General features: G+C 37.9%; 2 long non-coding RNA genes across 2 annotated transcripts in view; one reads left to right on the top strand and one right to left on the bottom strand.

The window, feature by feature from the left end:
- The window catches only part of LOC140844282 (uncharacterized), a 56,865-nt gene that overhangs the window by 11,430 nt on the left and 18,647 nt on the right, over positions 1-26,788 (bottom strand). The window lies entirely within an intron of this gene.
- Positions 1,359-3,939, top strand: LOC140844281 (uncharacterized). Its single transcript, XR_012122428.1, has 3 exons — positions 1,359-1,446; positions 2,773-2,833; positions 3,167-3,939. It is a non-coding gene; the product is annotated as an uncharacterized lncRNA (long non-coding RNA).

The raw sequence follows: 26,788 nt of genomic DNA, 5'->3' as shown, positions 1-26,788 counted from the left end.
ACAATTTAACCAGCCTACATTATTTATATGCATGTGTTTCTCTACATACTGTATGTAATTGTTGCATAAATATTAATTCTTTGGTTAAATATACATTCTTTGGTTCCCTCTTTTCATCGTATTCTTATGGAGATCTTTTCCACACAGATTTCTTAATTGTACACTTATGTCCTGAGATGAAGGATTAAATGTAGTAACAGGGAAGTAGTCAGCAGTGGTAAAGATATGTTTGATCTGAGAGCAAGTTTGTTTTTTCTTTAAATTATCTTTTATATATTTACTTGTTATTTTTTTACATGGATGAAGTCCATTTCAAAAAAATTGAATAAGAAAGTCTTAGATTTGGGAAACTGAAATGTTTTCCAGTCTGGCCTTCCACTTTCTGCAGAGCCCTCCCTTGTAGACCTCCTTACTTCTCATAGCCTTCGTTCTCTGCCTGGCGATCTTGGGCACTTTCATCTAACTCTTCACTCTTCAAAACTCAGCTTGTGGAACTACTTCCAAGAACCCTTTTCTGATTGTCCTGAGGAATTAAGATGTCCCTCTAGTGCTCTGAGAGCACCCTGTATTTGCACTGAACAGTACATTTTCTACTCATTGTTGTAATTATGCATGTGTTTTTCTATTTCCTCTGCTAGATTATAAGCATCCTCATTAAGAGGAAATCTGTCTTCTTCATACACTTCTTTGTTTCTATGTCTAAAATGGTGTATAGAGAAGTACCAACACTTCCTTTTTTAGTAGAATGACTGACTGAATGAACATATATACTACCTTCATTTTTTTTCTTTAATGTGGTTGCTGATATTTTAATAGATGTATGTGGTACATCATTTTAAGGCACAGAAAGTTGGTTGAAAGGAAGATACTTAACTTCAGGTAACCTTACTAGTAAGAAAGTGACAGTGTTGTGAGAATGGAAAAAGAGCAGTGGTTTATTTGCAAGGATGGCTCATTTGCTTCAGCTTCTTGATGGGGAGAGAGAACCTAGGCTCCATTCTGTTTGCTATCTTTATGTGAAACTATGCAGCTCTGATCTGCAGTAACTTTCACTGAAGTTGTCTTAAGGAAACAATTCAGCAGCTGTCAGGAGAATGTCAAAATGAGTCATTGATTTTCAGTGAGAATGGCCAATGCTAATGGATTCACCAATTTTGGGGGGCTCTTAGAGTTCACCCTCTTGTCACACAGAATAACACTTAGGCTGCTAGCTTTGAAGTAAGGAATTTTCTTCACTGTGACCCAAGGTGTCTGCCCCTCTGTCACCAGGTTTTAATTTCTAGGATAAATCTGTACCTTTCACTCAAATGATGCCATCAAAGATAAGGGTTAAAAGATGCATCTTGATGTTTTCTCCAGAAAATCTGTGATGGTACTGACATCTCACGTAAGCAGCTGAAGTTCCATTTATGTGGGAAAATATGGACCCATTTTACCAAATTCCAGGTAATTCAACATAATCCACAATGATAATTATTGTTTGATTATGAAACAGCCAAAGCACCTGAGAAACCATCTAATCTCACTTCAGTGGAAACCTAAGCCCAAAGGGCTAAGAGTTTCTCTGGTCTTGTGACCAGAATTGATTGAATCAAGGCTCCAATGCAAGACTGACATGCTTCCCCCTGACCAGAGATACATCTTTTCTTCAAGTTCTCCTTCATAAACTGGTACTGGAGATTTATATGGCTGGCTGGAGAACAGTTATGATGTTGAATGCTTAAGGCAGTACTTAGAAAAGCCATCCTGGATTTTTTTCCATCTTCTCCTATTTTCAGATGAATCCAGGATTCATCTCTGACTAGCTAGAGATATTGAACAAGGTACTTAATCTCTCTGTGCCTCAGAGGCCTCAGTAATGAAATGGTGTAGTCATAGCACCTAGGACACTTTATATCACATGTACCTTATATCATAGACCCCATATGTCAACATCCATTACATGATGTTCTGTCTCCAATGAGTAGAATATATGGATTTGACAAATAAGGGCTAGGGGATGGAAGGCCTGTACTTTCCTCTATTGTCTAGTGATCCACTTGAGGAGTTTGTGACTCACACCTCTGCCCTTGACTCTGCGCTATTTTGGATCAGAAATTCTGCTTCCCAAAGGAGGAAATCTTTCATCAAATAACCAGCAAAAGATCCACTGAATTTTGAGCTAAGACTGCCACTAAACTATTGTGGGCTCCTCCTCTCAAAGGACCAACAGGGAAGAATAAAACTCACCTTGTAGGGGTAATTGACCTGCATCATGAAGAGGAAGTAGGACCGCTGTCATAAAATAGAAGGAGGAGGAAATATACTAGACATCCAAATTACCCACTTGGATATCTCTTAGATCTCCATTGCCCGATTTTGATGATACATGGGTAAGTTTAGTGGCCAGTGCTCAGTAGGTGAAGGGGGAGAAAATAGTGAGAATGTTAATATCTTGATCTGGGTGATGGTTGCATTAGTATGCACATAAATCAAAAATCATCAAGCTGTACACTAAGATTTGTGCATTTTATTGTATGTACCTCAATAAAAAAATAAAAATTAAAAAAAATTTAAATGATGCGGGAAGCAGGGTTACAAACTACTCAAAGATGAAGGTCTTGTTCACTCTACAGAGTGAGCCACTAAGACCAGCAGAGGTGCTAGTGAGAGGGAGGGGAATCTAGAATGGATAGTAATAGAAAATAATGATAATTAGTTGCAGCTTCAAGACCAGTTATAGTGGTAAGTGCTACAGTTCATCCTACTAGTCTCGCTTGTGATTTCTTCCAGGAGAAGAGGCTCATCAAAGTCTGAATTGATATGATCCAAGTGGATTCAAGTGACATAAGAGGTAACATGTCATAGATTCTACATCATAGTGCACTGATGTCTCCTTTAGGGCTGATACAGTCACCTAATTGCTGCTAAGGTTGCTTGCTGAAAACTTTCAATTCTCAGGTGAAGAAGGTTGACTAACCCTAAGTTACTGGCAGCATATCCCGCATCCAATTATTGACTGTTGCAGTGGTATAAAGGCTGAACCTCCCAACATAATTTTTGATAACTCTTAAGGACTGTACCAGCTCCAGAGCTTCTAGGAGGGTTGGCTGAGGCTTTCATTAATACTGTAATGCAGCCTTATTTCTCCCTCTGTTCAACCCTGCTTATTTCCTTTTCTCTCCAGGTGTTGACACTGAAAGCAGTCCCTAACAAACTTCCTGCATGCAAACCTTTATCTCAGAGTTCCTGGCAACTTCTATCAATGATGTTACCAAAATATGGACCTATATAGGTAGGGAGCAATGTGGGCACATTTCAGCAGTAATTGTAAGAACAAAATTCCATTGGTAAAGCTGGTCTGTTCATTGAATAAACTGTGGAGCCCTTAAAAGGCAGTACCACCCAACCATCAAAGAGCATAAAGAAGATCTCTCTGAAGTACTAGTGATATTCCATATTATAAAAAGATAAAGAAAAGAAAGAAAGGTGCAGAACAGTGTATATAATATGCAAACTTTTCATAGGAGAAAAGAAGAGCTAATATAAAAACAATCATTTGCTTATTTTGATATAAAAGTAGTAGAGTAATAAATGAAAGTGGCTACATAAATTGGATGGGTGTGAATAAAATAGAAAAGAGATAAGACTAGAATTCTCTGACTTTTAAATTGACGTTTGACATGTGTAGACATTTCATAGACAACTAATAAAGATAAATTTGCAAAATACAATAAACTTTAAAATTTAATTCAAATACCAACATATAACATAACTGTATTATAAATTGACAACATAAAATAAATAAAGGCAATAATTATTAACTGTGGAACACACAATTCTGACCACTTGAACCTAATAGGATATATTCTAAGGGTGAAAAAGAAGAGAAAAAAATTTATATTTTACTTATGACATGCAAACAGAAAATAATATATTTGAAAGGTCCTGTAATGTTAATTTTGAATTGGGGATATCTATGAGCTAGAATTCCAATATAAATAAATAAATAAATGTGATTTTTTTGTGTGTATGTGTGTCATAAATTTTATATCAGTATGTTTAAAATTTTTAGACAGTGTATCAAATTCAAATATTTCCAATTCAAAATGAACATTAATATAATATTTTAATATAATATTTTAAGTTAATGTATTAAATCTGTCAGCCTGTAAGAAGGTAAATGCTTCAAATAACCATATGAACTTGGAAGTAGATCCTTCCCCAGTTGAGCCTCAGATGAGAACATATACTTGGTTGAAGTCTTGATTGCACCAGTGTGACTCAGAATGAGAAGAGCAAGGCAGGCCAAGCCCAGACTTCTGACCCAGAGAAAATATGAGGTAATAAATATGCACTCTTTTAATTAACTGTATTTGCGGAAGTATTGTTAAGCAGTATTATATTGTCAATATACTCCTTGACCAAGTGATGAAAATTAGCATAATTAATATTGGCACATTGTTACAATATTTGTACCCTGTTGTGATTTCCATTATCATATGTGAAGTAAGTACTCTTGGATATTAAATATTAACTCAAAACTCATCAAGTCCTTAGATTTCACTTCCAGATTATAGAAAATACACAGAAGACAGAATGTTAAGGTAAGTGAAACCATAAGGGAACAGAAAGGTCCAAAATGTGTACATTCTTTATGACAACTGGCCTGAACTCTTGAAAAACGAAGGTAAGGAGGTGGCAGGTGGCAGAAAGCTAGTCTCGATTAGAGATGATAGAGACAAAAAGCAAAATACAATGTGTAAGCATTGTTTTATTCCTGGGTCAACAAAACAAAAATAAAAAATAAGCCATGAAAACACAATTGGAAAAATCAGATAAATTTTCTTATAAAAACATTATTGTGATTATGTGATAAAATATCCCTATGTAAGGGAAAAATCACTTACTGTTGGTCTCCTCTACTCTCAATACTTCACTCTAGTTACCAGTTATGTGCATTTTTCCCACACCAAGCAATTTTGTAACACCAGCTGGGCATCCTACAATTTAACTCAATTCTAACACTGTCTCCCAGGAAATAGAGTCAGGTCTCACAGGTCAAGGGCTCAGTTCCACAAAACTGCACCTCCCTCACCACTTCAGATGCCAATCACAAGTTCCAGTTGTTACTTATAATTCTGATTGACTGACTATAAACCAGAAGTTCCCACAAACCCCTTTCCAGGTTCAATTAATTTAGAGAGTGGCTCAGAGAACTCAGGACAATAGTTTATTTATTAGATTACCCATTTATTATAAAATTATATAACTCAGGAACAGCCAGATGGAAGATATGTACAGAGCAAGGTATGTGGGAAAGGGTGTAGAACTTCTTTGGCATCTCTGGGCCCACCATTCTTCCAACATCTCTACATGTTCACCAACCCTGGAAGCTCCCTGAACCCCTTTGTTTAGGGTTTTATGAAGGTTCCATTACATAGGCTTGTTTGATTAAATCATTGGCCACTGATGATTATTTCAAGCGCCAGCCATCTCCCCTCCCTGGAGGATGGAAGGGGAGGGGCACTGAAAATTCCACCCCTCTAATCACAATGTTGGCTCCCCTGGCAACCAGCCTCCATCCTTAGGGGCTTCCTACAAGTCACCACATGAGCATAAACTCAGGTGTGGTTGAAAGGGGCTCGTTATGAATAACAGTAGATACTCCTTTTACCTTTATTACCCTTTAGTTATTTTAGGGACTGCAACTATTTGAGGACAAAAGATGGAATGCTGTAATAGGAGATGGTTACATTGCTCTTATTGCTGAGAAAATTACAAGGGTTTTAGGAACTGTGGACTAGGAATGAGGACAAACACCAAATGAATATTTCTTAATACAAATCATAATATCACACCTATTATTAGAAATTGAAGTTAGTAGGCATGAAGTGTTGTAATAATCAAACATTTTTCCAAAATGTTCATCAAAATGTGTGCATGTGTGTGTGGAAAGACACAGAGAGAGAATGTATGTAAGTACATATTTTCTATATTTTAAATTTTTTTGTGTTAGAAATGTTTAAAGAAAAAGAGTTTGGGAGATACAGATGATTGTTGTGATTTAAGCATGATGTCAGAAGTCCAGTAAGGCACAACACTGTATTATCAAGTATATGCACTCAATAAAACTATAAAAGAAAAGAAAATGAAGTCTAGTTTGACTAGATGAGAATGATAGAGGTTTAAACTCACTCTTTCCTATATGTAACTTACTTACTTGAATCAGTTCACAGACTTTGGAAAGTTATTTTGTCTAACTTTTCCAGATCAGTTTTCACTGTTGTTGTTTTTATTGCTTAGCAATCATTCTGTTGTATTGATTGTGGTAATTATCAATGTCTATCTTGTCTTGAAAGGTGAAATGCTTATATCTGCTATTTTAAAGTTCTAAAATTGCAGCCAAATCTAGCAATTTAAATTATTTTACTTTGAGCATTTGTGTATACAGAAACACAGTTGATAGGGAAGCTAAGATCCGTTGTTAGGGCATTTGTTTTATCTGGGTAGATGATCTTCTAAAATCGACCTGGAGAGGTTACCTGCTAATTCCTCTAGAGAAATGGATTTATGAAACCTCACAGAAGGCAGATGACTATAATACATAAATAAAATGCAAGACATATAGGTAGATCTGAAAATGGGGCCTGGTGATTTACTAATGACTACAGAGGTGTGAGTCCATAAAAATTAAAAGGATACTATCTGCCATTAAAAGATGGAGTTTATCATTCCCACCCATGAAATAGAAATGTATTCTCTTTCATTCTCTGTGTCTCTTTCTTTTTTCTCTCTCTTTCTCTCTCAGTCTCTCTCCCAACCTCTCCCCTTCCTCCGTCCCCAAACCTGTCTCAAGGTGACATTCTTACCTCAATCCTTAATACCTTTCCCAGGGGAAAGTAAGAAAATAAATATTTTTTGTTCTATTTTGATAGAAACCTGACTTTCTCAATTCATTAGTTCTATGTTGCAGATTGAGAACTATTAAAAAGGTACCACTTAAATTTAGACCAATCTAAGTTTTATAAACAAAAAAGAATATATGTTAATGGTAACAAATGAAAATCAGATTTTTAAATGTAATGATTTTCCCAAAATGCAGCCTTTTAAAATGGACTCTCAAAATTTCAGGGACCCAAAAGGAAAATGTAGATAATTCTGAGTTTTTCATCTTGGAACAGGAATTATTGAGATGGGGTGATATTATGATATGATAAACTCAGGATGGTGGCTAAGTCTACTTGGCAAATGGGGAATATAAATATAAATGGAATTGCTTTAATCACTCTAAAAGAGAAGTAATGAGCACTCACTTGGCTGGCTTCTGGCCCCAGAGTAGGAACTGTTTAGTTCTATCTAGGTTTACTCAATCCCTGAGCTGTGACACCCTCTGACTCATACAAATGTAGGTATCTCTGCTTTAAAGAGGTGTGTGCCTGTGCAGGCAGGCCTGAGACACGTTGATTAAAATGCCTGGCATCTATTAATAGAATTGCAGATGGGGATAGGAGTGTTTTAACTCAATTATGCCTCAAGGCCTAAGGAAGTGGCTTGTATTGATTCTCTCAAGTGGCACTTTAGGCTTTCATAGATGGAAACAAAACAAAATCAAACACCTTTTTCTTCACCGCTGCATTCTTTCATGATTACCGTTTACTAGATGAAAATATGATTGCCTACTATATGTCAGTTACTTCACATAATAGGAGGTATTTTAGTAGTAATCCGGATAGTATTGCTACCAACCCAAATTCTGCTGCTTGTTGCTTAAATAAGGCCAATAACTCGAGACACAAGTGTTGGTGAAAAGCAAAGTTTGCTCTGTTCAGGAAGCCGGCAACCCGGGAAGATGGCGGACCAGCATCCTGGGACCATCTCCAAAGTGACGTTCAGAGCAGAGTGTTTTAGAGAGGAACTCCATGAAGACAGGAGGGGCCAACATACAGAAGCGACACTTAGCCAGCTGGCAGGCGTGAAGGAGGCTGTGTGCTCCAGAAACTGCCCGGAGATGGAATGCCCTTACCTGTGGTCTCCAGGCTGGGGTCCAGACTGGGCTCCAGGTGAAATTCCTGAAACTCAGAAAGGTCTGGGTAGAGGGCAACATGTAGGGAGAAGTTTAATTTTCCAGTTTATTTCAAAATGGAGTGAGTTAGGCTTTGCTAGAGCCTCTAATGTATATTGTTAATAATATAGATATTTTCTCTGCTTACAAATAGGGGAAATGGAATAAATATGTAATCAATTGATTAACTTAGTACCTCAGGACAGCCAGTATGAGACATATATGAGAGCAAGCTCCAACCCAAGGCTACCTGATGACTTCAAGAGAATACCCTGGGAAAATGGGAACTTTACATTCCAATCCAACTTTGTGGGTTCCCCGTGTTCAGGGTTGGTGGTATGAAGACTTCACAAGTCACAGATGACATTATTGTTCTGAAGTATAATTGTCATGACCAGAAGAAGAAAATAAATATTGAAAATGATGCTGTAGTAGAGTAAATAAATTAAGGAATTACAGTATTCTTTTGGAAATCTGGCATTTTGTCTTGCAAGACTCTCACAGAATTCAAGTAAAAGTAATTCAATTTATGAAATTATAGTACTAAAAGAACTTTGGGGAGACTCTCTAGTTCAGTGGTTCAAAACCTAGTAGATTATGATGATTCCTTTTAATGTCAATCCATCCATTTAATAGGATTTGTACTGTTATTGCATGGTCCTATGAAAGTGTAAAATCGAGCAAATTGACCTAATCTAAGAGGTCATGGAAGACTTTCTATGGGAAGTGTAATTGAGCTGACACCCACAGGAATACTAAGCAACCAGCCAAAGGAAGAGCAGAGGCGAGAAAGAGAACTCTGGGCAAACAGAGGCCTGCATGATGAGAATGAATAAGGCATATCCAAAACATAGAATGGACCACCTAGCCAATTTAAAGAGCTGCCAAGGGGAAACTGAAGAGGCAGACTGGGAGCTGAACCCTCAGGGCCTGAATGAACAGGGCCTTTATCTGTGGACTAGGTAAAGGATTAATGCTTAATCCCTGTGTTTGGTAAATATAAATTTCCATTCACAATTTCCAGAATTTCCCACCTGGTTTTAGTCCATTTACATACCAATGGATGTTTACCACAGCAGAGCCACCTGTCAATCTGGGCCAAGGGGTGGAGAGAAAATGGCCATTCTCTTCTCCGCTCCATTCCTGTTACCTAATTGGTCTGGCATCTGCCACTCACCAAGGATCTGTCCATGAAGTTCCTGCAGGAAGGGGGTGGGAAGGTGGGGCAGAGCACCTGCCTGGCTGCAGGGGATCAACAGTGCAGGACCTGGCTAATGAATGTGAGAAATAAATCCCTTTAACCAATCTGTCCTTCCTCGTCATCCTTCAGTTTTATCAAATTCATAGAGAATTCACACCAGGCCAGGAACATCCTTCCCCTTGGAGCTACAATCCCAAAGGCAATGAGAAGTCTTTGCAATGTTGTAATTATGGACTGGACAAAGTCTAACTTGCAGTTGAAAATCAGCACTCTAATTAAGGTGCCAAGAATGGATTGAAGAAGCTCAATAATGAATGGATAGCAGGAACACTGTGGTAACTGCAAAGAGGTAAAATATACCAATCATACTAAGGAAAATAGCTGAAAATTTTAACAATTTTGAGATATAATTTACAGATACTAAAATACACCCATTTTAAATGCTTTGACAATGTAGCCACTACTATAATCAATACACAGACTGTTTCCATAACTCCAAAATTTTCCTTGTGATCATTGTAGGTAGTCCCCCGTACTCTGGCCTAAGGTAGCTGATCTGCTTTCTGCTGTTGTAGACTAAACTAGTTTTGCCTATTCTACAATTTCATTTGTGGAATTACACTGTGTGTAATCTTTTGTGTCTTTCTCTGCTCAGAATACTTATTTGAATAACATTTGGAATAATATTCATGTTGTTCTATGTGTTCATAGATTATTTTTTTCTAAATATTATTGCATGTCATCAATATTCCACACTTCATTTATTCATTCACCTGTTGGTGGATATTAGTCTATTTTCCAGTTCAGTTATATTATGAATAAAAATCCTATGAACATTTCGATACATGTCATTTTGTGGATATACATTTTCATTTCCCTTAAATAAGTATCTGGAAGTGAAACTACTACATTGTGGGTTAGTATATATTTAACGTTTGAAGAAATAGCCAAACTGTTCTCATATTCTTGAATCATTTTCATTCCAAAAGCTATGTATGAACATAGTTGTTCAATATCCTCTCAAACACTTGATATTGTCAGTCTTTTTAATATTAGTCATTTGGATGGGTATATAATGTACTTCATTCTGGTTTTAATATTCTCATGGTGAATTATGTTTAGCATTTTTACATTTATTGGCCTTCTATAAATTTTCTGTTGTGTAGTCTGCCAATTTTCTCTGTCTCTCTGTCTTTTGCTTTTTCTTTCTCTTTGTTTTATTGTGTAAAGAACACCTTAAATATGATTTACCCTCTTAATAAATTTTCAACTGTGCCACAAATTATTATTGACTGTAGGTAAAATGTTGTATAGAAAATCTTCAGAGGTTAGTCATCATGCTTGGCTGAAACACATGTGTGTGATCACAAGCTGATTGAATGACCAATGGGTGAGTTATGATGGGAACGCACTTGAAAAACTGAAGAAAAGACCTGGAGATTCCATGTGAGACATGAGGGTTTATGTCCAGGGAGTACAGGAGTGGCTGACAGATGAGGTTGTGCACCACTATTGTGGACAGGTAGGGAACTGCTTATAAGGGGTGAGAGGTCAGAGACTATGTGTGTGCCAGAGAAGGTATGTGATTTATGACTATTCTACATTATACAGTAGAAGGAATCATTCTTGTGTGACCAGAGCCCTAAGGAATGAACTTTGACAGAGGGGTCAGCATTCCAATAAGATATATCCATTAATAAGGCAGACCTGGATTTGGTCAGACCCAGATCATTGACATATGACATACTTAGAATGCTACCCAAAGGAGGGGGCACATTGACAAATGGTTATTCTGTGACAAAGTCTGCAAGCAGATCGGGTTTATCCTCACAACATACATAGTGAAATGATAACTATAGTCAAGCTAATAACCATATCATCTCCTCACAGTTAGCTGTTTAAGTGTGTGATGAGAGCACATGAATTTTATTCTCTTAGCAAATTTCCTGTGTTCAATATAGTATTATTAACTGTAATAATAATGCTGTAGAGGAGGAGCCAAGATGGCAGCATGAGTAGGGCAGTGCAAATCTCCTCCCAAACCATATATATTTTTGAAAATACAACAAATACAACTATCCCTAAAAGAGAGACCAGAAGATAAAGCACAACAGCCAGGCTACATCTACACCTGCAAGAACCTAGCCCCTCACAAATGGGGTAAGATACAAGCTGCAGCTCAGTGGGACCCGAGTGCGCCCCCAACCCCAGCTCCCCAGTGTGAGGAGAGGATTCAGAGCAGGGAGGGACTGGGAGCCCAAGACAGCTAAATACCCAGCCCTAGTCATCTGCACCAGGAGTGCAGACACACAGTGTGTGGTGTGCTGGATATTAGGGAAACGGAACAGTAAAATCTGTGAGCAGGTTCCCACAACCAGCACCCCTGGGACAAAAGAAAAGTGAGTGCCTTTTGAAAGTCTCAAAGGGACAGGAGCCTCACAGCTGGATGGAAGTGTCCTGGCACATTTAGCCCAGCAGTTGGGAATCGTGGGGAAATCCGGGTGCCCTAAACCTCTGGGAAGCAGCACAGCTCTGAGGCCCCTCACAGCAATAAACAGCCTCCTGCCCATTCCTCCTCTGGCGTGGACCTGCCAGAGCAGAGTAGCAGCCTGATACCGGCCACACCCACAGCAGCCATGCAGAGCCTACTCCGCAGACACCTGGGCCAGACTCAGAGACCCTGCTAGGGCACAGCTGCCCAGCACAAGCTGCTAGGGGTTGCCATTCTCTCAGGAGAGGAAGGCAACAAGCAAGCAGGAAGGGAGTTTGTTCTCCCAGCTGACACATATGACAACTGCCCACGACTACCTCTATCACCATGAAAAGGCAGAAGAATTTAATGAAGACAAGAATAACCCAGACATCCTCTGAGAGGAAACTGGGGAGATACATTTAACCAATCTTCCTGAAAAAGAATTCAAAATAAAGGTCATAACCATGCTGACAGAGCCGCAGAGAAAAATGCAAGAGCTAATGGAAAAGATGGGAAGAAGAATACAGAAATAAAACAATCTCTGGAAGGACTTAAAAGCAGAATGGACAAGATAAAAGAGGCCATTAATGGAATAGAAATCAGAGAACAGGAACATAGAGAAGCTGATGCAGAGAGAGAAAAAAGTATCTCCAGGAGTGAAACAATATTAAGAGAAATGTGTAATCAATCCAAATGGAACAATATCCACATTATAGGCATACCAAATGAAGAAGAGAGAGGAAAAGGGATAGAAAGTGTCTTTGAAGAAATAATAGCTGAAAACTTCCCCAAACTGGGGGAGGAAATAATCACTCAGACCACGGAAGCACACAGAACTCCCAACACAAGGGACCCAAGGAGGACAACACCAAGACACATAATAATTAAAATGGCAAAGATCAAGGACAAGGACAGAGTATTAAAGGCAGCCAGAGAGAGAAAAAAGGTCTCCTACAAGGAAAACCCATCAGGCTATCATCAGACTTCTCAACAGAAACCTTACAGGACAGAAGAGAATGGCATGATATATTTAATGCAATGAAACAGAAGGGCCTTGAATCAAGAATACTGTATCCAGCATAATTATCATTTAAATATGAAGGAGGGATTAAACAATTCCCAGACAAGCAAAAGTTGAGGGAATTTGTCTCCCACAAACCACCTCTACAGGATATTCTAGAGGGACTGCTCTAGAAGGAAGCACTCCTAAGGCTGAATAGATGTCACCAGAGAAAATAAAATCACAGCAAAGAAGGCAGACCAACCAAATACTAACTAAAGGCAAAAAATAAAATCAACTACCCCCAAAAGCAGTCAAAGGAAACACAAAGGAGCACAAAATAAAACACGTAACATATAAAGAATGGAAGAGGAGGAATAAGAAGGGAGAGAAATAAAGAAACATCTGACTGTGTGTATAATAGCTTAGTAAGTGAGTTAAGATAGACAGTAAGATAGTAAAGACGCTAACCTTGAACCTTTGGTAACCACTAATCTGAAGCCTGCAATGGGCAATAAGTACATATCTTTCAATAATCACCCTAAATGTAAATAGACTGAATGCACCAATCAAAAGCCACAGAGTCACTGAATGGATAAAAAAGCAAGACCCATCTATATGCTGCTTTCAAGAGAGTCACCTCAAACCCAAAGACATGCACAGACTAAAAGTCAAGGGATGGAAAAACATATTTCAGGCAAACAACAAAGAGAAAAAAGCAGGTGTTGCAGTACTAGTATCAGACAAAATAGACTTCAAAACAAATAAAGTAACAAGAGATAAAGAAGGACACTACATAACGATAAAGGGGTTAGTCCAACAAGAGGATATGACCATTATAAATATATATGCACCCAATACAGGTGAACCAGCATATGTGAAACAAATACGAACAGAATTAAAGTAGGAAATAGAATGCAATGCAATCATTTTAGGAGACTTCAACACACCATACACTCCAAAGGATGGATCCACCAGACAGAAAATAAGTAAAGACACAGAGGCACTGAACAACACGCTAGAACATATGGACCTAATAGACATCTATAGAACTCTACACCCAAAAGCAACAGGATACACATTCTTCTCAAGTGCACATGGAACATTCTCCAGAATAGACCACATACTAGGCCACAAAAAGAGCCTCAGTAAATTCCAAAAGATTGAAATTCTACCAACCAACTTTTCAGACCACAAAGGTATAAAACTAGAAATGAATTGTGCAAAGAAAGCAAAAAGGCTCACAAATACATGGAGGCTTAACAACATGCTCCTAAATAATCAATGGATCAACAACCAAATTAAAATAGAGATCAAGCAATATATGGAAACAAGTGACAACAACAACACAAAGCCCCAACTTCTGTGGGATGCAGCGAAAGCAGTTTTAAGAGGAAAGTATATAGCAGTCCAGGCATATTTAAAGAAGGAAGAACAAACCCAAATGAATAGTCTAAAGACACAATTATCAAAATTGGAAAAAGAACAAATGAGGCCTAAAGTCAGTAGAAAGAGTGACATAATAAGGATTACAGGAGAATAAATAAAATGGAGAAGAAAAAAATAGCAAGAATCAATGAAAGCAACAGCTGGTTCTTTGAGAAAATAAGCAAAATAGATAAACCCCTAGCTGGACTTATCAAGAAAAAAAGAGAGTCTACTCACATAAACAGAATCAGAAATGAGAAAGAAAAAATCACTACAGGCACCATAGAAATACAAAGAATTATTAGAGAATACTATGAAAACCTATTGCTAAGAAGCTGGAAAATCTAGAAGAAATGGACAACTTTCTAGAAAAATGTAACCTTCCAAGACTAACCAAGGAAGAAACACAAAATCTAAACAGACCAATTACCAGCAATGAAATTGAACTGGTAATCAAAAAACTATCCAAGAAAAAAACCCCTGGTCCAGATGGATTTACCTCGGAATTTTATCAGACATACAGAGAAGACATTATACACATTCTCCTTAAAGTTTTCCAAAAAATATAAGAGAAGGGAATACTCCTAAACTCATTCTGTGAAGCCAGCATCACCCTAATACCAAAACCAGGCAAAGACCCCACCAAAAAAGAAAATTACAGAACAATATCCCTGATGAATGTAGATGCAAAAATACTCAACAAAATATCAGCAAACTGAATTAAAAAATACATCAAGAGGATCATACACCATGACCAAGTAGGATTCATTCCAGGGATCCAAGGATGGTACAACATTCGAAAATCCATCAACAAATAGAAGGACAAAAACCACATGATCATCTCCATAGATGCTAAAAAAGCATTGGCAAAATTCAACATCCATTCATGATAAAAACTCTCAACAAAATGGGTATAGAGGGCAAGTACTTCAACATAATAAAGGCCATTTATGGTAAACCCAGAGCCAATATCATACTGAACAGCGAGAAGCTGAAAGCTTTTCCTCTGAGACCGGTAACAAGACAAGGATGCCCACTCTCTGCACTGTTATTCAACGTTGTAGTGGAGGTCCTAGACACAGCAATTAGACAAAACAAAGAAATACAAGGAATCCAGATTGGTAAAGAAGAAGTTAAACTGTCACTATTTGCAGATGACATGATACTGTACATAAAAAACCCTAAAGACTACTAGACTCCAAAACTACTAGAACTAATATCAGAATTCAGCAAAGTTGCAGGATACAAAATTAATGCACAGAAATCTGAGGCTTTCCTATACACTAACAATGAACTAATAGAAAGTGAAATCAGGACAACAATTCCATCAAATTTTATTCTTTTTGCATCAGAAAGAATAAAATACCTAAGAATAAGCCTAACTAAGGAAGTGAAAGAACTATACCCTGAAAACTACAAGACACTTAACAGAAATTAAAGAGGACACTAACAAATGGAAACTCATCCCATGCTTTTGGTTAGGAAGAATTAATATTCTCAAAATGGCCATCCTGCCTAAAACAAACTACAGATTCAATGCAATCCCTATCAAACTACCAACAGCATTCTTCAACAATCTGGAACAAATAGTTTAAAAATTCATATAGAACCACCAAAGACCCAGAATAGCCAAAGAAATCTGAGAAGGAAGAATAAAGTGGGGGAGATTTCAGTTCCCAACATCAAGCTCTACTACAAAGCTACAGTAATCAAGACAATTTGGTGCTGCCACAAGAACAGACCTACAGACCAGTGGAACAGAATAGAGACTCCAGACATTAACCCAAACATTTATGGCCAATTAATATATGATAAAGGAGCTGTGGAAATACAATGGGGAAATGACAGCCTCTTCAACAGTTGGTGTTGGCAAAACTGGACAGCTACATGTAAGAGAATGAAACTGGAACACTGTCTAACCCCATACACAAAAGGAAATTTGAAGTGGATCAAAGACCTGAATGTAAGTCATGAAACCATAAAACTCTTAGAAAAAAACACAGGCAAAAATCTCTTGGACATAAACATGAGCAACTTCTTCATGAATATATCTCCCCAGGCAAGGGAAACAAAAGCAAAAATGAACAAGTGGGTCTATATCAAGCTGAAAAGCTTCTGTACAGCAAAGGACACCATCAATAGAATAGAAAGGTACCCTACAGTATGGGAGAATATATTCATAAATGACAGATCCAATAAAGGGTTGACATCCAAAATATGTAAAGAGCTCATGTACCTCAACAAAGAAAAAGCAAATAATCCAATTAAAAAGTGGGTATAGGAGCTGAACAGACAGTTCTCCAAAGAAGAAATTCAGATGGCCAGCAGACACATGAAAAGATGCTCCACATCGCTAGTCATCAGAGAAATGCAAACTAAAACCACAATGAGATATCACCTCACACCAGTAAGGATTGCCACCATCCAAAAGACAAACAACAACACATTTTGGTGAGGTTGTGGAGAAAGGGTAACCCTCCTACACTGCTGGTGGGAATGTAAATTAGTTCAACCATTGTGGAAAGCAGTATGGAGGGTCCTCAAAAAGCGCAAAATAGGAATATCATTTGACCCAGGAATTCCACTTCTAGGAATTTACCCTAAGAATACAGTATCCCAGCTTGAAAAAGACAGTTGCACCCCTAATTTTTCACAGCATTATTTACAATAGCCAAGAAATGGATGCAACCAAACCTAAGTGTCCATCAGTAGATGAATGGATAAAGAAGATGTGGTATATATACACAATGGAATATTATTCAGCCATAAGAAGAAAACAAATCCTAACATTTGCAACATGAATGGAGCTAGAGGGTATTATGCTCAGTGAAATAAGCCAGGTGGAGAAAGACAAGTACCAAATGATTTCACTCATATGTGGAGTATAAGAACAAAGAAAAATCTGAAGGAACAAAACAGCAGCAGAATCACAGAACCCAAGAATGGACTAACAGTTACCAAAGGGTAAGGGACTGGGCAGGAGGGGTGGGAAGGGAGGGATAAGGTGGGGGGATAAAGAAAGAGGGCCTTGTGATAAGCATGTATAATGTTGGGGGGGCTTGGGGAGAGATGTGCAACACATAGAAGGCAAGTAGTGACTCTACAGCATCTTGCTATGCTGATAGACAGTAACTGTAATGGGGTTTGTGGGGGGACTTGGTGAAGGGAGGAGCCTAGTAAACATAATGTTCCTCATGTAATTGTAGATTAATGATGCCAAAAAAAACTAATAATCATGCTGTACATGAGATCTCTAGACTTATTCATCTACGTAACTGCAATTTTATCTCCTTTGACCAACATCACCCCCTTTCTCCACTTTCCAATCCCTGATAAACACTATTCTAGTTCTGCTTCTATTTTTTGACTTTTCTGGATTTCATACATAAGTAAGATCATGCAGGTTTTTTTCTTTGTGTATCTAGCTTATTTCACTTAGCATAATGCCCTCCAGATTTCAGGATCTCTTTTTTTTAAGGTTGGATAATATTGATTATATAAATACACTATAATTTCTATCCATTCATGAATCAACAGAGACTTAGGTTGTTTCCATGTCTTGGCTATTTTGAATAATGCTGCAATAAATATGTTACGGTTATCTCTTTGATGTGCTGATTACATTTCCTTTGGGTATATATCCAGAAGAAGGATGGGTAGATCATATGGTTGTTCTATTTTTAATTTTTTGAACAACCTCCATACTGATTTCCATAATGGCTATACACATTTACAGTCCTACAAACATCTACAAGGGTTCCATTTCCTCCAAATCCTCACCATAATTTACCTTGTATTTTTTTATGACAACCATCCTAACAGGTGTGAGGTGATATCTCATTATGGTATTTATTTGTATTTCCCTGGTGATCAGTAATGTTGAGCATGTTTTAATTTGTTCATTTATATGTCTTCTTTTGAAAAACATTTTTGCAGGTCCTTTGCCCATATTTTAATTGGGTTTCTTTTTTGGCTCCTGAGCTGTACGAATTTCTTATATATTTTGGATATTAATCTCTTATCAAATATGTGATTTGCAGATATTTTCTCCCATTCTGTTGGTTCCATTTTGATTTTGTTGGAGGTTTCCTTTGCTATGAAGATTTTTAGTTTGATGTAGTTCCACTTGCTTATTTTTGCTTATCCTGCCTGAGCCTTTGATATCATATCCAAAAAAATCACTGCCAAGGTTAATGTCAGGATTTTTACCTGTATTTCTTGTAGTCTTAGGGTTTCATGTCTTGTGTTTAAATCTTTAATCCATTTTGAGTAGGAGTTTATGTATGTAATAAGGTAAGTGTCCAAATTCATTATTTTGGATATGGGTATACAGTTTTACTATCACCATTTGTTTAGGAGAATCTCCTTTTCCCATTAAATATTCTTGGAACCATTGTCAAACATTAGCTGACTGTATATACATGAGTTTATTTCTGTGTGGTCTGTTCTATTCCTTTGGTTTATATATCTGTTTTTATGCCAGTATCATACTGTTTTGATTAGCATAGCTTTGCCATATAGTTAAAAATCAGGAACTGTGATGCCTCCATATCTGTTCTTCCTTCCCAAGATTGCTTTGGTTATTCAGGATCTCTTGTGGTTCCATACATATTTTAGAACTGTTTTCCAATTTCTGTGAAAAATTCCATTGGAACTTTGATAGGGATTACATTGAGTCTGTATATTGCTTTCGGAAGTTTGAACATTTCAACAACATTAATTCTTCTTATCTATTTATACAGACTTTTTCCATTTGTGTCTTCAATTTTTTTCATCAATGTTTTAGAGTTTTCAGTGTATAGATCTTTTATCTCCATAGTTAAATCTATTTGTAAGTAATTTATTATTTTTGATATCACAGTGAGATCATTTTCTACATTTCCTTTATGCATAGAATATTGAGGATGTAAATAAATGCAACTGATTTTTATATGCTTATTTTGTATTATGCGACTGGACTGAATTTTTTTCTTCTAAATGGTTTTCTTTTTATGGCATTTTTAGGATTTTCTACATATAAGATCATGCCATGTGAAACAAAGATAATTTCACTTCTTCCCTTCCAATTTGAATGCCTTTTATTTCTCTTCTTTTTGGATTTTTCTTTCTTATACTTCCAGTACTGTGTTGAATAAAAGTAATGAGAATGGGCTTCTTTGCCTTCTCTCAGATCTTAGAGGAAAATTTTTCAGATTTTCCCAATTGATTATGATGTGAGCCATGGGCTTTTCATAAATGGCATTTATTGTATTTAAGAAATTTCTCTTTATACCAATTTTTTGGATCATGAATGGATATTGAACTTTGCAGATTTTTAAATGCATTTTTGAGGTGGTTAATCATATGATTTTTTCTTTCATTCTGTTACTATGGTCTATCATATCAGTTGATATGCATATGTTAAACTAATCTTGCACCCCAGGAATAAATTCTACTTGTTTACAGTGTATAAGCTTTTTGATGTGTTATTGGATCAGTTTGCTATTATTTTAATGAGGATTTTTGTGCCTGTGTTCATCAGTGGTATTGGCCAGTAGTTTTCCTTTTTTTGTGGCATCTTTATTTGGCTTTGGTATAAGGGTAATTCTGACCTCATTAAATGAGTTGGAAAATATTCCTTCTACTCCTATTATTTGGAAGATTTTTAAAAATATTGGTATTAATTCTTTGGAAGTTTGGTAGAATTAAACCATGAAGAACATCTGGTCTTGGGTTTTCTGTGTTTTTGATTACTGTTCAATATCCATAGTACTCATAGGTCCATTCAGCCATTATATTTCTTCTGTATGTTTCTACAAATTTCTAACTCTCTTCTAGATTATCCAGTTTGGCATTATGTAATAAATTTTAATTATGCATGCTCCGGAATTCCACACCAGTGTATATCACTTGCAGAAATGTTTAAATGTGGGCACCAAGGGGTAAGTTCAAAAGCATTTGCTGTAAGGTAATTTTTTTTATAATATCCCCAAATGAGAGTCTAAAATATCCATCAGAAATAGAAAACAAATACACTGTGAAATGTTAATTGTTTTATGTTCACACAAATGTATACTAGAAAACAACTAAAATAAACCATTGCTTATGTGACAGTACAGATGTCTCACAAACATAAAACTGATAAAAAATCCAAACATGGAATAATTCTTATTGGACAATTTATTTAATATAAAACTCAATGAGGGAATGGCTTAAAGATGGTGGCTTGAGAGGTGAGACAGAAAAACCTCTTCCCCAAACCACATATAATATGAAAATATAGCAAATACAATTAACCCTGAAAGAGCAACAGGAAAGAAAACTTTCTGCAACAGACTGCTTACATCTGGGGAAAAGAGCACACCTCACAGAAAAAGGTAAAGGACCAAAGCCATGATCCAAAAGAACCCAAGCCCTTCCCCCACCCCAGCTCACCAGTGGGAGGAAGAGAAATGGAGAAGGGTGGGGGTAGAAACCAAGGACTTCTGAACACCTGGCCCTGGCATTCTGGTCTGGGACCATGAACCTATATTACATGGTGCTCTGGAGATTGATGGGGTTGGAAAGCTAATACAGGCGAATACTCATGGAGAATAAGATTCCACCCCCTTATGGAGAAAGGGTACCCACAACCAGCTGCTCTGGGACAATAGAAAGGCAGGCATTCTGCGAGACTTCCCAACAGTGAGAGGGCTGCTAACCCAGAGCTTGCTGCTCAGCAGAAATGACAGGTGGAAAAAATTGTCCTGGCACATTCAGCCAATAAGGTTGGGAACTATCAGGAGCTTCAGGCACTCCATCCCACTGGCTGACAACACAGCTACGAGGCCACCACTCTGATACACAGCCCACTGCTCCTTCTTCTTGGTCAGCAACAGCTCACAAAACTGCTGCCACCACCATTGCTTCAGGCCAGCCAGAGGGCAGCTCAACCTACAGCAGCTACAAGGGTATACCATAGAAGCTCTTCCCTGTATGATTGGCCAACTGGCTGCAGCAGTGGAGGCAGTCAGTTTGACTTGGAAGCAGGAAAGAACTCTTTCCTCACAGCAGGCACAAGCGTTGCTTGCCTGTGACCTCTGCCATCACTCTAAGGGCTGGGCAACTTCAGAGAGCAGAGATTCTGGAAACTAGAAGGAACCTCCTACACCAAGTTATTACTACAAATATGAAAAGTAAAAGGAACCTGGTACAAAACAAAATCCCATAGACACCAGATAGAGGACCAAGTGAAACTAAATTCACTAATATTCCTAAAAAAGATTTCAAAATAAAAAACATAACAATGCTCACAGAGCTACAGAAAAATATTCAAGACCTCAGGGAGGAATTCAAGAAGGAGATAGGATTTTGAAAAATACAGTATCTGAAATGAAACATACAATGGAGGGATTTAAAAGCAGATTAGATGAAGTAGAGGAAACAGTAAATTAAATACAAATTACAAAGAAGCTGAGGCACAGAGAGAAAAAAGGATCTCTAAGAATGAAAGAATATTGAGAGAACTGTGTGACCAACCAAATGGAACAATATTGGCATTATAGGGGTACCAGAAGAAGAAGAAGAAGAAGAGAGAAAAGGGGATAGAAAGTGTCTTGAGGAGGTAATTGCTGAAAACTTCCCCAGTTTGGGGAAGGAGCTAGTTTCTCAGGCCATGGAGGTTCAGAGATCTCCCAACACAAGGGACCCAAGGAAGACAACACAAAGACATATAATAATTAAAGTGGCAAAGATCAAGGATAAGGACAGACTTTTAAAAGCAGCTAGAGAGAGAAAAAAGATCACATACAAAGGAAAACCCATCAGGCTATCATCAGACTTCTCAACAGAAACCTTACAGGCCAGAAGGGAATGACATGATATATTTAATGCAATGAAACAGAAGGGCCTTGAACCAAGAATACTCTACCTGCCAAGGTTATCATTTGAAGTTGAAGGAGGGATTAACCAATTTCCAGATAAGAAAAAGAACTAATAACTGAATTCAGCAAAGTTGCAGGACACAATATCAATACACAGAAATCTGTTGCATTCCTATATACCAACAATGAACTAGCAGAAAGAGAAACCAGGAAAACAATTTGATTTACAATTGATCAAAAATAATAAAATACCTAGGAATAAACCTAACCAAGGAGGTGAAAGACCTATATCCTGAAAACTACAAGATACTCATGAGAGAAATTAAAGAAGACTCCAAAAAGTGGAAATGCATCCCATGCTCATGGATAAGAAGAATTAATATTGCCAAAATGGTCATCCTGCCTAAAGCAATCTACAGATTCAACGGAATTCCTATCAAAATAACAACAGCATTCTTCAACAAACTAGGACAAATGGTTCTAGAATCCATATGGAACCACAAAAGACCCCAAATAGCCAAAGCAATCCTGAGAAGGAAGATTAAGCTGGGGGCAATTACACTCCCTAACTTCAAGCTCTACTACAAAGCCACTTTGATAATCAAGACAATTTGGTACTAGTATAAGAACAGACCCCCAATGGAACAGACTAGAGAGCCCTGATATAAAACCAAGCATATATGATCTATTAATATACAATAAAGGAGCATTTACCATGGGGAAATGTCAGCCTCTTCAACAACTGGTGTTGGCATAACTGGACAGCTACATGCAAGAGAATGAAACTGGATTACAGTATATCTCCACACACAAAAGTAAACTCAAAATGGATCAAAGACCTGAATGTAAGTCATGAAACCATAAAACTCTTAGGAGAAAACATAGGCAAAAATCTCTTGAATATAAACATGAGCAACATTTTCCTGAACACATTTCCTTGGTTACGGGAAACAAAAGAAAAAAATGCACAAATGGTACTATATCTTGCTAAAAAACTTCTGCACACCAAAAGACACCATCAGTAAAACAAAAAGGCATCCTGTAGTATAGGAGAATATATTTTTAAATGAGATATCCAACAAGGGGTTAACAACCAAAATATATAAAGAACACTAACTCCTCAGCACCCAAAAAGCAAATAACCCAATTAAAAAATGAGCGGAGGATATGAAAAAATCACTTCTCCAAACAAAAAATTCAGATGGCCAACAGACACATGAAAAAATGCTCCACGTTGCTAATTATCAGGGAAATGCAAATTAAAACCACAATGAGATATCATCTCACATCAGGTAGGATGGCCAACATCCAAAAGACAAGCAACAACAAATGCTGGTGAGGATGCAGAGAAAGGGGAACCCTCCTACACTGCTGTGGGAATGCAAATTAGTTCAACCATTATGGAGAGCAGTATGGAGGGTCCTCAAAAAACTAAAAATAGAAATATGTTTTGGCCCAGGAATTCCACCCCCAGGAATTTACCCAAAGAAAACAAGATCCCAGATTCAAAAAGAAACATGTACCCCTATGTTTATTGCAGCACTATTTACAATAGCCAAGATATGGAAGCAATCTAAGTGCCCATCAGTAGATGAATGGATAAAGAGGATGTGGTGCATATACAGAATGGAATGTTATTCAGCCATTAGAAGAAAACAAATCCTACCATTTGCAACAATATGGATGGAACTAGAGGATATTATGCTCAGTGAAATAGCCATGTGAAAAAAGGCAAGTACCAAATGATTTCCCACATCTGTGCATTGTAACAATAAAGCAAAACTGAAGGAACAAAATAGAAGCTGACACACAGACTCCAAGAAGGAACTAGGAGTTACCAAAGGGGAGAGGATTGGGAGTGTGGGTGAGGAGGGAGGGGGAATGGGATTGAGGGGAATTATGATTGACACACATGGTGTGTGTGGGGAGGTCATGGGGAAGGCAGTACAGCACAGAGAAGACAAGTAGTGACTCTGTGGCACCTTATTACACTAATGGACAGTGACTGCAGTGGGGTTTTGGGGGGACTTACTAATATGCATGTCTGTAGTAACCATAATGTTTTCACGCTAAACCTTTATGAGAGTGTTTATCAATGGTACCTTAAATAAATAAATAAAGATAAATTTTAAAAAACTCAATTAGGAAGAACTGATTTGTAGTCTTTAAGAATATATATATGCAGTACAACAAAAAAGGGGAAGGTTGCTATAGACTGCTGGTGTTTCCTGATGTCTTGACATAGTGTAGGGAAAATGTAAGTTCCTATGGCCAGCATCCTCACCTGAACCTAAACTACTTTATGATGTAACTGGCCTGCTGCTAGGCTACTGCTTCGACACCCATAGGCAATAATTATTGACTGAGCCACTATATAAAGAGCTTGGCCCAGTGCTTTCAGAGGAGGCAGAGACTGAGGTGGGCTGTGGGTCTACAGACTGCTGGATGCAGACATAATTCTAGTACTTGGCCTATGCTGGAAGAATAAACCTGGGTATTAAACCCCGTTACCCCAAGACAGCTTGTCTGTTGTCGTTTCTTGCTTTCCTGAATCCATAGTGAACTTGCCTGGTGCTGAAATTCTCAATCAAGATACCTGGGAATTGGCTATATGTGCATTCCAGTTAAAAATAATATGGTTTGGGGTAGACTCTCATATATTCTCTGTGTGTGTTACTTTATAACTGACATTTTAAATTTCATATTAAAAAAACAAATTAAATGTGGGAAAGACAGTTAGGAGGCTACTACAATTCTCCAAGAGAGATAAGATGGCAAATTGCAGAGGATTAGAAGTAAAAGGTTTCAAGAGGTATTTAGAGGGGGCAATGAAAGGAAAAAGTACATTAAATTTTTCAGTTTCGTAGTTTAAGTAGTTATATTTATAGAGTGCTTACTATGTGCATATGGTTTGACATAAAGGTCATTTAATTTCTTCCCATATGTATACCATATAGTCTAGCATCATTTATTAGAAAGTATTTAAACTTCCCATCAACACTATGGGGAAGGATTTATTACAGTCCTGATTTTACAGGTAAAAAACTGAGGCGAGAAAATACATTAAAGATGATGGTGAGAGAGGAGAGACAGAGGCTTCCTCCTAAAACTGGATACAATTAGAAAACATAGTAAGCGCAAATAATCCTGAGAGAGCAACAGGAAAGAGGATGGCGTCAGACTGCATACACCTGGAGAAAAGAGCAGACCTCACCGAATGGGGTAGGTACCATAGCTGTGGCTCCGCAGGACCTGAGCCCTTCCCCCACCCCAGGTCACTGGTGGGAGGAAGAGAAACGGAGCAGGGAGGGAGTGGAAGGCCTGGGACTGCTGAATACCTAGCTCCAGAGATCTGCTCTGGGAGCACAAACCTACATTTCATGGTGCTTTCATGAGACTCGCATGACTACCAGGTTGGAAAGTTAATACAGGCAGAGTTTCTGGGGAGACTGGGATTCCAGCTGCTTGTGGAAAGCAGGGATCCATATCTGGCTGCTCTGGGACAAAAACTTATACCTGTGTGCCCAGCCCACTGGCTCAGGCAGTGGAGACAGGCACAGAAGCCGGGAGGTGGGGAACAGCTTTTACCTTCCCCCAGGCAACAGTACCACTTCCCTGTGACCCCCGGCATTGCTTCAGGGGCTGAGCAACTCCAGAATAGAGCTACTGGACACTAGAGGGTGCCATATACAAACATGAAACACCAAAGGAACCTTGTCCAGAGTAAAATTATTAATACAACTCCCGAGAAAGATTTAAATGATATGGACCTTGTGACTCTTCCTGAAAGGGAGTTCAAAATAAAAATCATCAACATTCTAATGGAGGTACGGAAAGACAGCCAAGAACTCAGGAATGCACTTAAGTCGGAGATCCAATCATTGAAGAGCATGATGGAGGGTATTAAAAGCAGGTTGGATATGGTAAAGGAGACAAAAAATGAAATAGAAACTAGAGAAGAGGAATAAAAAGAAGCTGAGGCACAGAGAGAAGAAAGGATCTCTAAGAATGAAAGAATATTGAGGGAACTGTGTGACCAATCCAAGTGGAACAATATTCACATTATAGGGATACCAGAAGAAGAAGAAGAGAGAGAAAGGGATAGAAAGCGTCTTTGAGGAGGTAGTTAGTGAAAACTTCCCCACTCTGGGGAAGGAGATAGTCTCTCAGGCCATGGAGATCCACAGATCTCCCAACAGAAGGGACCCAAGGAAGACAACACCAAGACACATAGTAATTAAAATGGGAAAGATCAAGGATAAGGACAGACTGTTGAAAGCAGCCAGAGAGAGAAATAAGATCACATACAAAGGAAAGCCCATCAGGCTAACATCAGATGTCTCAGAAGAAACCTTACAGGCCAGAAGTGAATGGCATGATGTGTTTAATGCAATGAAGCAGAAGGGCCTGGAACCAAGATTACTTTATCCAGCAAGATTATCATTTAAATTTGAAGGAGGCATTAAACAATTTCCAGATAAGCAAAAGCTGAGAGAATTTACCTCCCACAAACCATCTCTACAGTCTATTTTGGAGGGACTGCTATAGATGGAAGAGTTCCTAAGGTTGAATAGCTGTCACCAGAGGTAATAAAACCACAGTAAAGAAACTAGAACAGCTAATTACTAACCAGTGCAAAATTAAATTAACTATCCCCAAAGTCAATCAAGGAATATACAAAAAGTACAAAATATGATACCTAATATATAAAGAATGGAGGAGGAAGAAAAAGGAGGAGAAACAGAAAAGAACCTTTATATTGTGTTTGTAACAGCATACTAAGTGAGTTAAGTTAGACTCT

Source organism: Manis javanica, chromosome 11, assembly GCF_040802235.1.
Source record: "Manis javanica isolate MJ-LG chromosome 11, MJ_LKY, whole genome shotgun sequence".
Classification (NCBI taxonomy): Eukaryota; Metazoa; Chordata; class Mammalia; order Pholidota; family Manidae; genus Manis; species Manis javanica.
Note: the sequence above shows the minus strand (reverse complement) of the source record. Positions and strands in the feature narration are given on the sequence as shown.